General features: G+C 33.9%; 1 pseudogene; it reads right to left on the reverse strand.

Annotated features, from left to right (window-relative positions):
• Window positions 1-4,545: 4,545 nt before the first annotated feature.
• LOC127546553 (ribosome biogenesis protein NSA2 homolog) lies at window positions 4,546-10,287 on the reverse strand (annotated as a pseudogene).
• Window positions 10,288-10,947: the final 660 nt, after the last annotated feature.

Raw genomic sequence — 10,947 nt, forward strand, 5'->3', positions numbered from 1 at the left:
GCATTTTCCATCCCAAGTCTATTAGAATTATTTTGGATCACTGTATCCAAAATACAGTGTTATTATGTACGATGTTCTCTTGCTTCTGTTCACTTCATTCAGCATCAGTTTTAAGTCTTTATAGGACTTTTCTGAAGCATTCCTGAAGAAAATCATTCATAAGGAAAATGCTTTCTTTGGAAATGGCTGAAGTGACCCTAGGGTGGAAGAGAAGAGGAGTCTAGGACTAAGCAAAGGGAAATAATTGGGAACTCCAAGATACAAGTATTCTGTCCTAAGTCAGGCTGAAATTAGAAAGTGGCTAGAGGATCAGAGAGGTAAGAGACTCAGGGTTGGTATTCAGCTAAGTAGAAGCAGGTTGAAGATAGTATTAGTAGTTTATCTTCATTCTCAAAGATGTCCAAAATGGCATCACTATGTTAGAGTCAATATCACTGTGTCCAACTGTGACTAACTGTAAAACTACGAGCTAAAAAAGATCTGCCACAGGTTGGGCACAAATAATCTATATGGACATTTAGAGTCTTTTACATTTGTGCATCTTATGGTTTGGGGGATGGGGGGTTGAGCTACTATAATTCTGCTTCAATCATGGAACACAGTACTTTCTTTGAGGTGGGCATGTCATGTGCTATGTGGTCTTTTGCCAGTATTTCCCACATCTCACAATTGATTCCAAAGCTCTTAAGAGAGACCTTGAGAATATTGGCAGCCAGCAGTATTGAGGACAGAAGGACGAGGTAAAGTAAGTGATGTGGCCACCACTTGAAAATAGAGGAGGCAAAGGAAAGGGTATAGACTAATTGAAATGGAACTAAGCAGAATGAAAGTTGGGGAGAAGCAAGTCAAGTCAACACCTTCATTTTGTAGCTGAGGAAACAAAAAGGGAAGACGAATTGTCTAAGACTAGAAAGCTAGTAAATACAAGTTAGGATTCAAACACAAGTCCTCTTTTAATGCTTTCATGCACTCCAGTCATTAAAATCTACCTTTTTATCATATGTGAAATATTCCTCACTCTTTAGCTGTCCCCTCTCCACTGCTTTTCAGAAAAGGCTAGGAGTGTAATCAAAAGTGACATGAGATAGTGACAAAGAGGGATTATGACTATCAAGGTTAGAAAGAGAAAGAGAGAATGCCAAATTGCATTATGTTCAACTTCTTCCAAAGACTGGTTAATGGATTCAACTACACTATTTTATGAGCATGGGATCTCAACTTTTCTTTCTCAGAACTATATAAATTGAATCACAAAATAAAGTAAGCAGAACTTTAGAAAAGTTAGATATAATAGATCTTTGGAGAAAATTGAATGGAAACAGAAAGGAGTATACTTTTTTCTCAACAGTTCATGGAACTTATATAAAAATTGACCATGTATTTGGTCATAAAAACCTCAAAATCAAATGCAGAAAGGCAGAAAGAGTTAAATGCATTGTTTTCAGATCATGATGCAATAAAAATCACATGCAATAAAAAGCCAAGGGAAAATAAATCAAAAATTGATTGGAAACTAAATAATCTAATCCTAAAGAAGGAATGGGTAAAACAACAAATCATAGGCACAATCAATAATTCCATCCAAAAGAATGATAATAATAAGACAAAATACAAAAATATGTGTGACGTAGCCAAAGTGGCTATTAGAGGAAATTGTATATCTCTAGATGCTTATTTACATAAAATAGAGAAAGAGAAGATCAATGAATTGCACTTACAACTAAAAAGAAAAGCTAGAAAAAGAACGAATTAAAAACTCTCAATTAATACCAAATTTGAAAATAAAAGGGGAGATTAATAAAATTGAAAGTAATAAAACTATTGAATTAATAAATAAAACTAAGAGTTGGTGTTATGAAAAAAAAACAAAATAGTTAAACCTTTAGCTAATTTGATTAGAAAAGGGAAAGAAGAAAATCAAACTGTGAATCTCAAAAATGAAAAGGGAGAACTTTCCATCAATGAAGAGGAAATTAGAGCAATGATTAGGAGTTATTTTGCCCAACTATATGTCAATAAATTTGATTATCTAAGTGAAATGGAAGAATATCTATAAAAATATATATTGTGCAGGTTAACAGAAGAGGAAAGAATATTTTTAAATAGTCCCATTTTAGAAAGAGTAATAAAACAAGGTATTAATCAACTCCCTAAAAAAAAAAAAATCTCCAGAGCCAGATGGATTTACATGTGAATTCTACCAAATATTTAAAGAACAATTCATTCCAATACTATATGAACTATTTGAAAAAAATAGGAAAGAAGGACCAAATTCCTTTTTATGTCAGATATGGTGCTGATACCTAAACCAGATAGGGTAAAAATTATAGGCCAATTTCCCTAATGAATATTGAGGCAAAAATATTCCCCCTTCCCAAGACAGCCAGCAATCTGATATAGGTTATACATGTACAATCACTTTAAATATATTTCCACATTAGTTATGTGAAAAAAGAATCAGAACAAAAGGGGAAAGCCACATGAAAGGAAAAGAAAATTACAAAAATATTCTTTGATCTGCATTCAGATTCCATAGTTCTTTCTCTGGATATGGACAACATATCCATTAGGAGTTCTTAGAATTGTCTTGGATCTTTGCATTACTGAAAAGACTCAAGTCTAACATAACTGATTATTGAATAATATTGCTATTATGGTGTACAATGCTCTCCTGGTTCTGCTCACTCCACTTAGCATCAGTTCTTGTAAGTCTTTCCAGGTTTCTCTGAAATCTGTCAACTTAGAACAGATTTGGAATTGAAAAGGACTTCAAAAGTCATCTAATCTTGTTTTACAGATAAAAACCCAATAGTCTTTCCATTCAGCCACATGACTATCTTCATATTTTGACTGTCCAAATAGAATATAACATCCGAGAAGATCTGAGATTCTATCCCCAGCAAATATTTATCAAGTGTCTATTATCAGCTAGATACTAGAGATATAAAAGAAGCTCAGTGGATAGAATCCTGAACCTGGAGTCAAGAAGACCTGAGCTTAAATCTGGCCTCACACACTTAGTACCAGGTTATTTAACCTCTGTTTGCTTTAATTCCCTGGAGAAAGATGGAAAACTACTCCCATACCTTTGCCAAGAAAACTCCATGGATAGGATTGTATACTATGATCCACAAGGTTATAAAGAATTGGACATGACTTAATAACTAAACAATAATAGTGACATAAAAACAAAAATAAAAAATGAAACAGGCCCTCCTTATCTTCAAGAATTTTACATTCTACTGAGGAAAATAACATGTACACATGTAAGTATATAGCTACTAGATAACTTGGAGGATCAAATGGCTGTGGAGGAGAAAGTGAGGATGGTGCCTGCACAACATATCCTCACTATAAATACAACTCATTTTCATGTCATGGCAATACCTCCCTGATGTCATGATCCTCTTTAATAATAAAGGACAAACAACAACTTCTATGAGTATATTTGCCCCGCTGGATACCCAACTGGTCAGATAACCAGACACATAGCGCATTCTTTCTCTCTCTCTCTCTCTCTCTCTCTCTCTCTCTCTCTCTCTCTCTCTCTCTCTCTCTCTCTCTCTCTCTCTCTCTCTCTCCACATAGGGCATCATACCCTTTTACCTGTAGGTGCTCTGCTCAAAGAACTGGTTTTTTTTTTTTTAATAGATTATTGAAACCTCCAGAAAGAGCCTTTAGGGGCTATTTTTTCTTTCTCAAGGACCATGCCTCAAACCCAAATCACTCTGAATGATAGTTAATTAGTTTGAGTCAGAATAAATGTAATTAGCAATTGTTTCTGTTTTGGCCAGAAACTCTGAGGGTCTTCTCCTTTCAGATTGATTTTTTTAACTAGGTAAAAGAAGCCTTACCTCAATTCTTATCTAGTCTTAATAACTGAATGGCAGTTACATTTCTTTGTATTTGAATACTGAATTCAAATATTGAATTCAAATAGTTAAAGGATATGATATTCAAAAATTAGATTTGTTTTGTTGATGGAAAAAATACCAATGATAAAAGTTTCAGACAGGGAGATTTGGCTCCTATGTTAAAGAAAATAATTTTCTAAACAGTGGCACTATTCAAAAGCGAAATGAGCTGCTTATAAAGGTTTGGGAATTGTCCTCACTGAAGATGTCAGATGGAATGCTGGGGGTGATAGAGTAGTGGGTCTTGTTTAGATTTGGGTTGGACTAGATGGTTTCTGAAATCCTTTCCAGTTCTGACATTCTGTGATTCTATTTTCCAGTTTGGGTGACAACAACTTGGAAATCGTCAGTATATAGTAATTTCTTGTTGGCTGATTGAAAAAAAGTTTTGATGGTATCCATTGTCTCTGGATTTTAAGTACTGTCATCCACCTTTGTTTTCTTCCAACTTTCTCCCTAACTCTTCATAGCATTCCCTTTAATCTGGCAGTCATTTCTCCCACCCCACTCATTTCAGTACTATTCTGAAAATATAATTATATTGTCCTATAAGCCTGAATATACTCTGTCTCCTGGGATATATTCCCATAAGAGTAAGTAGAAGAGAGCAGGTAGTATAATAAAGGGGAAACCCAAAGTAACACAGCTGGTGTTTTTGTATTATTTCTAAATGAGATTGTTAGTCTTTAGGGTAGGCTCACTTAATAATTATATACAATAAGCTAAGAAGTGGCAGGCAATCACATAAGGCATTGGTAGCATGTAACTTATTTTTAAAATGTAAAATTAAAGACCAAATCCATGCTCAATCAGAATTTTCTCTATTTAAAGCCTATTACACTCTTCCTTTCAAAAGCTGTGATCTCATAAAATATAGGATTTTCAACAGCTGTTCTAGTTTTGCAATGTGACAGTATTTTTTGTAGCGACAAGCTTTTTTTTTTTTTTTTTTTTTAATTATTACCACTCCTAAACGGGGAAAAATCTCATAAAAGAAAACAGTGTCTCATCTCTTTTCAAAGTTAACATCAAATCAAAACAACCAATGTGTAGAACTGGGTTTTTGGGTTTGTTTTGTGATTGTTCAATATAGTAACTGCTGTGGTTTTCCTGATACATTGTAGAATCTTTAACAATCATCAAAGATGTAAAACTTCATTCAGTCAGTCAAGCAAACAAGTAAGATAGCATTTATACATCATTTTCTAGATTGTTGGTAACCTGTGCATATTTTCCCTAGATAACTTTGTTTCCTTGTGTCATAAGACCCAGCTCACTCACATTCACTTTAATGACAGCCTCTTTGGTAATAACACCCAAAGATGTATATAATGGAGAGGAGGGATTCTTCTTCATACCAAGTATGGGTAGGCAAAAAGTGGCTTTAAGATCAGGATGAGTTACATGAATCTTCTTAAAACACAAACCCATTGGTCTAATAAATCTTTCATATTTTAGTGATTTTCAAGTAAAGTCATCCCCAACAAAGCTGACTTTAGTAACCATTCTCTTCTAAGCCTTCTTCTTTCTCTTTCCTGTATGTATAACTTTTAACACTTCTGTTTTTCCCTAGGCCTAAATTTTTGGCAAGGGTACTTCCCATTTACCAGCTTTTTCTTTTCATTTCTGTTTAATCATGTTGGAAAGAACTTTGGCTTGGGACATCTCTTTCTATCCAGAAGATATGCAGGCATTGATCCTTGTGGGAGTTTTTTAAATTATTCTTTGTCTTGGTATTTCTCTTTTCATGCATCTTGATAGTCTTTTTCATCTGAATCTTCTCATTAAGTTTGGCCTTTAGACCTATCATTTTCTTTATTTTCCTTGACGCTCTTGGCTTTTCTTTTTTCTCTTTTTTTTCATGATAATCTAAGCAGTAACCACACTGTTTTCAGTGTAACTATGTGGCATGTTGATGGCTATAGGCCATCAAAGAGCAAAAAAAAAAAAAAAAAAGTTTTCAAACTTCAGATGCTCCACAGTTACTGACCAGCTTTCCACAATGTGACACTTCTTAAGCTCAAACTATGAGTTAAAAATAATTTACCAAAATCTACTTATAAAAGAAAAGCTCTTGGTTGTCATTTTGCAGTTGATTAAAACTGAACTTAGTTGTGCTTAATGCAAAACAAGATGATAAAAAGGGAGTGTCTTGAACAGCCTCAATTATATCTTTTTTTTTTTTTACACAAAGATTGGTAACCTTAAAAATTCCCATTTCCATTTTAAAGTGATATTTTAACTTTATCATCCTGAATCACAGGACTCTAAGTCCTTTGTGGAATTAAAAAAGATGTTATATAGTCAACATTATTTTTTCCCTTAACTCAAACTGGATTTATTTGTAGTCACACAAAACAAGAGAATTAGATACAACTTTATAGCAACAATTATTTTCCTCTTCTTTCTTCAATTTTTTTTTTTTTATAATGGCCTTAGAGGTCAATTTTCACTGAGTTGCTGTGACCAAAAATAATCTATCACCTAGTAGATCCACCTTCCAGAGGAAGTTTTATTCAGTAATACCAATAATTATTTTATTCTAATGCCAAAATTACATGAAAATATTTTTATAACATTTCAAGAAGAAAGATTAAACCAAAAATGAAAGGTTAGGCACTGAAACACATACCCTTTGACCCAACAAGCTGAAAATGTTAAATTATTTGTCTGTTTTCTAGAATGGAGATTTCTTTGCAGGAGCTAATAAGATTAAGAATTAAGAAGAAAAGAAAAAATGAAGAGGAAAGAAAGAACAATGATTGGTCCATGTGCTTTATCAGTCTGCTCTTTCTCATAAATGAAGGCAACACCTCTTCTTACTATATAATTTTTAAGGTAAAATCAACTATTATGGAGCAAAAGAGTGAGAAATTAAGTGTCTCTTAATTTACAACATTATTTCCACTGTTTCACTGTTGCCATATTGCCAGCTTCACAACCTTTTTCTCTTGCTTTTATTTTTTTCTTCCCTCTCTTGATTCATTCAAGAAATATTCACTAAATGGTTACTTAGATATAATAAAAGATACAACAAATAGAATACAATTCCAGTTAACATCAAAGTTACAGTCTAATAAAATAAATTATAGGGGGAAGCTAGGTGGCACAATGGATAGAGCACCAGCCCTGAAGTCAGGAGGACCTGAGTTCAAATCTGACCTCAGACAATTGGACCTGAGGTCAAATCTGTCCTCAGACACTTAACACTTCCTAACTGTGTGACTCTGGACAAGTCATTTAACTTCGAAAGAAAGAAAGAAAGAAGAAATTGTAAGAAAAGAAAGAAAGAAAGAAAGAAAGAAAGAAAGAAAGAAAGAAAAAGAAAGAAAGAAAGAAAGAAAGAAAGAAAGGAATTGTAAGAAAAGAAAGAAAGAAAGAAAGAAAGAAAGAAAGAAAGAAAGGAATTGTAAGAAAAAAGAAAGAAAGAAAAAGAAAGAAAGAAAAAGAAAGAAAGAAAGAAAGAAAGAAAGAAAGAAAGAAAGAAAGGAATTGTAAGAAAAGAAAGAAAGGAATTGTAAGAAAAGAAAGAAAGAAAGGAATTGTAAGAAAAGAAAGAAAGGAATTATATGAAATTTGTAAACTACGTTCTGAGTCCCAATCCACCCATCCACTATAAGGATTCTTGGCTCATAAGAAAGAGATAGAATCTTAAGAACTTGACCCCAAAGAAAGAAAGAAAGAAAGGAATTATATACAATTTGTAAACTAGGTTCTGAGTCCCAATCCACCCATCCACTATAAGGATTCTTGGCTCATAAGAAAGAGGTAGAATCCTAAGAACTTGAACCCAAAAGATGGATCTACTTATTTTCCTTTTTAACTTGTTGATTCAATTAACCTAGAAAAGATTCCAAAATTTAAAAAACAAAAATCACATAGTTTAAGTATACCCCATGTCTAGGGTTTCCCAAAGGTAGATGACAAGGTCTCCAAATCCTATGATGGCATTCAATGCTCAGTATAATTCTTGGGTATAATACATCTTTTGTTTCACTGTCTGAGGTCAGATAAAATGTACAAGATGCTAATGGCAACTATAAAGAAATACATAAATATAAAACAATCAAATAGTCTTTCAGTTTCCCCCATTCTTTTATTCAGACCAAAGGGAATTTGGGGTGGGATATTAGCCTTCTGTCCTTCTGCTAAACAATTCCTCTTTCCCAGAGTGTACTCATACAGTATGCCTAAGAGTCATAGCACTTTCTTATGCTTAGAGTCTCCTAAAAGGTAAATATGGCTTGGAAATTACAGAATAAGCAAACCTCTTCTCATCAGACTTGTACCTTCTATTTCAGCCACTACACTTCGCTCTCCAAATAGAATGTTATGTAAGAACCATATGGACCATCCTCGTCTTTCTCCCAGTAGTATACTTCACTAGGAATTTGTTCTCTGAAAGGCCCAATACTTCAACTTGGAGCTATCCTCAAGGTAATTTCCAGGAGTGTTTATTCATGTTCAACTTTTTATGACCCCATTTGGGGTTTTCTTGGCAAAGATACTGGAATGGCTTGTCATTTCCTTCTCTAACTCATTTTACAGATGAAAAAATTGAGGTAAATAGAGTTAAGTAACTTACCTAGTACCACACAGCTAGAGTCTGAGACTAGATTTGAACTCATGAAGTTGAGCTGTTCTGACTAAGGCCTATTACTCTACTCACTATATCATCTAGTTACCCTTCTACAACTAGTACTGGCCAGAAAATCATTCTTCTCTTCTAGGAGACTATATTCTAAACTCATTCCCTAGTAAGTTGAAAATCCATTTCCTTCTCTCACATACCCCACCCCCCACAAACACATGCCGGCGCAGGTGTGTATACACACACACACACACACACACACACACACACACCACACACACACATTCAGAGGAGACTGGAATTTATTAACAGTGTCCTGAAATTCCCTTCTCAGGCAATGTACATAATAAACACATCTCCCATTGCTATGGACCATTACAATGTTATTACCTCCCCTTGGGGAAAGGAAAAGGGAAAGAAAAATCTCCTCCTCTAGTTAAACTCTGGAAGAAGGTATAAGGAAAAGAATGTGGAGTTAATCACTCAAGAGATCTCTAGAAATTATGAACACTGCTTTTATAGGCCAAAAGCAAGGAAGACTGATTCAATCATCAGCAATTGCCATATCCAGTTATCTGCCTCCAAACCATAATTCATACTTTGTAATCTCATTATTATAGTTATACTTAAAGTCACAAAATTAGATACAATTGTCAAAGAAGAAACTACAGGAAGGGGAAAAGGAAAGGGCTACAGGAGAGAATCCTAAGGAATATAAAAATTGGGGATTAGGAAGTGGAAACAATAAAGAAAACAGAGAAGTGACAATTAAGGAGGTAAGAGAAGAACCAATCAAGTTCAGTAGAACAGCAAAGAAGGAGGAATGGTTTGAAGTTGTAATCAATAGATTTCTATGTATCTAAGAGGTTAAAACAGATAAGGACTCCAAAAACACCACTACAGTTGGATAATTTTTCATTTGATGACCTTTGAGAGAAAGATTTAAGTGGAATGGTATGGCAGGTAGGTGACAACAAATAATAAGAGTACTGAGTAGGAATCCAGAAAAACTTAATTAGAATCCTGCCTTAGCCATTTGCTAATTTTGATAATGGACAAATTTCTTAGCTTCTTTTTTCCTTCATTTTCCTCATCTCTAAAGTAAAGGAATTGATGGTCTCTAACAAATCTATGATCCTATATTTATAAAAACACATTAAGGGATTAAAGTATAAGGTGGAGTTAAAGAAAAGAAAGCAACATGGACTTTTCTTTCAACAAGCTTAGTAGTAAAAAGGTTCAAGGTTAAAAAAAATGATAAAGTTGAGTGACAAAAAGATTAAGGGAAGTTTCTAATTTAGCTATTGTTATTATCATCATTATCATCCTAACTATAAAAATTGAAGTCTCTAAATATAGTTGTTCCAAAGTAGCTGGGAAAATGATATAAATCCTGAAGCTACCCAGAAATAACAATAATAGTTCACATCTTTATAGCATTATAAGGTTTGCAAAGTATTTTATTTACAATCCCAAGAGTTGGGTATTGGAAGTATTATTATTTTCATTTTACAGATGAAAAAACTGAGGCTCGGAAAGATAAAATAACTTGCCTCAGGTCACACATTAAGTAGGAGACTGTGAATTCAAATGGGAATCTTCTAAGTTTAAATCCAAATTAGTACTCTTTCTACTGTGCCAGATACTGACTACCAATAGGTAGATAAATAATAAATGAATAGATAAATAAAATAGATAAAACAAGGGTAATGGAAATAAGAATAACTAATATTCACATACCATTTTTACTTTTACAACTTTAACAATTCTACATTTTCCCATTTTGCATTTGAGTAAAGTAAGATTCAGGTAAAGTGGCAGCATGATATTACTTTATATTTTCTGAAAGCACACAGAGTCAGGAGTATTTAGATTAATATCTGCTGCTATCTTTGTAATCTTATCTCGCTGGGTCTCAGAGTCTCAGTTTCTCCACAGATAAAAATGAGTGGACCAGATTATCTTTAAAGTTCCTTATAACTCTAAATCCTGAAATTCTGATTTGTCCAACCCACTATAAAAACTATTTAGGACAGAGTTGGGATTCAAACCAAGTCCTTTGAACTCCAAGTTCATTGAAAAGACCAAGCATATTTCAAAAGAGAAAGTACTGTTAACAGATGGTGGAATAGCAATTAGGAAAAGGAACAGATTTGGGGGGGAAAAAAGACCTTAAAAGGAAACTATTCCTTCAAAGAGAAACCAATTAAGGAAAGGAGTGAAAGGCACATGTTCACATTAAAGAAGATGAAGTCACAATTTAGCAAGTTTTTCAAAAAACACAATAGTAAGGACTTCAGAGTAGGAGGAGGGAGGAAAATGGGGGGAGAGGGGGAGTGCGGAGAGAGAAACAGACAGAGACAAAGAGAGAGAGACAGAGAGAGAACACAATGGAGAGAACCTGGGGATGCCTTTGAGTTGCATAGGAATATAAATGGAAGG

Source organism: Antechinus flavipes, chromosome 1 (assembly GCF_016432865.1).
Source record: "Antechinus flavipes isolate AdamAnt ecotype Samford, QLD, Australia chromosome 1, AdamAnt_v2, whole genome shotgun sequence".
NCBI classification, from domain to species: domain Eukaryota; kingdom Metazoa; phylum Chordata; class Mammalia; order Dasyuromorphia; family Dasyuridae; genus Antechinus; species Antechinus flavipes.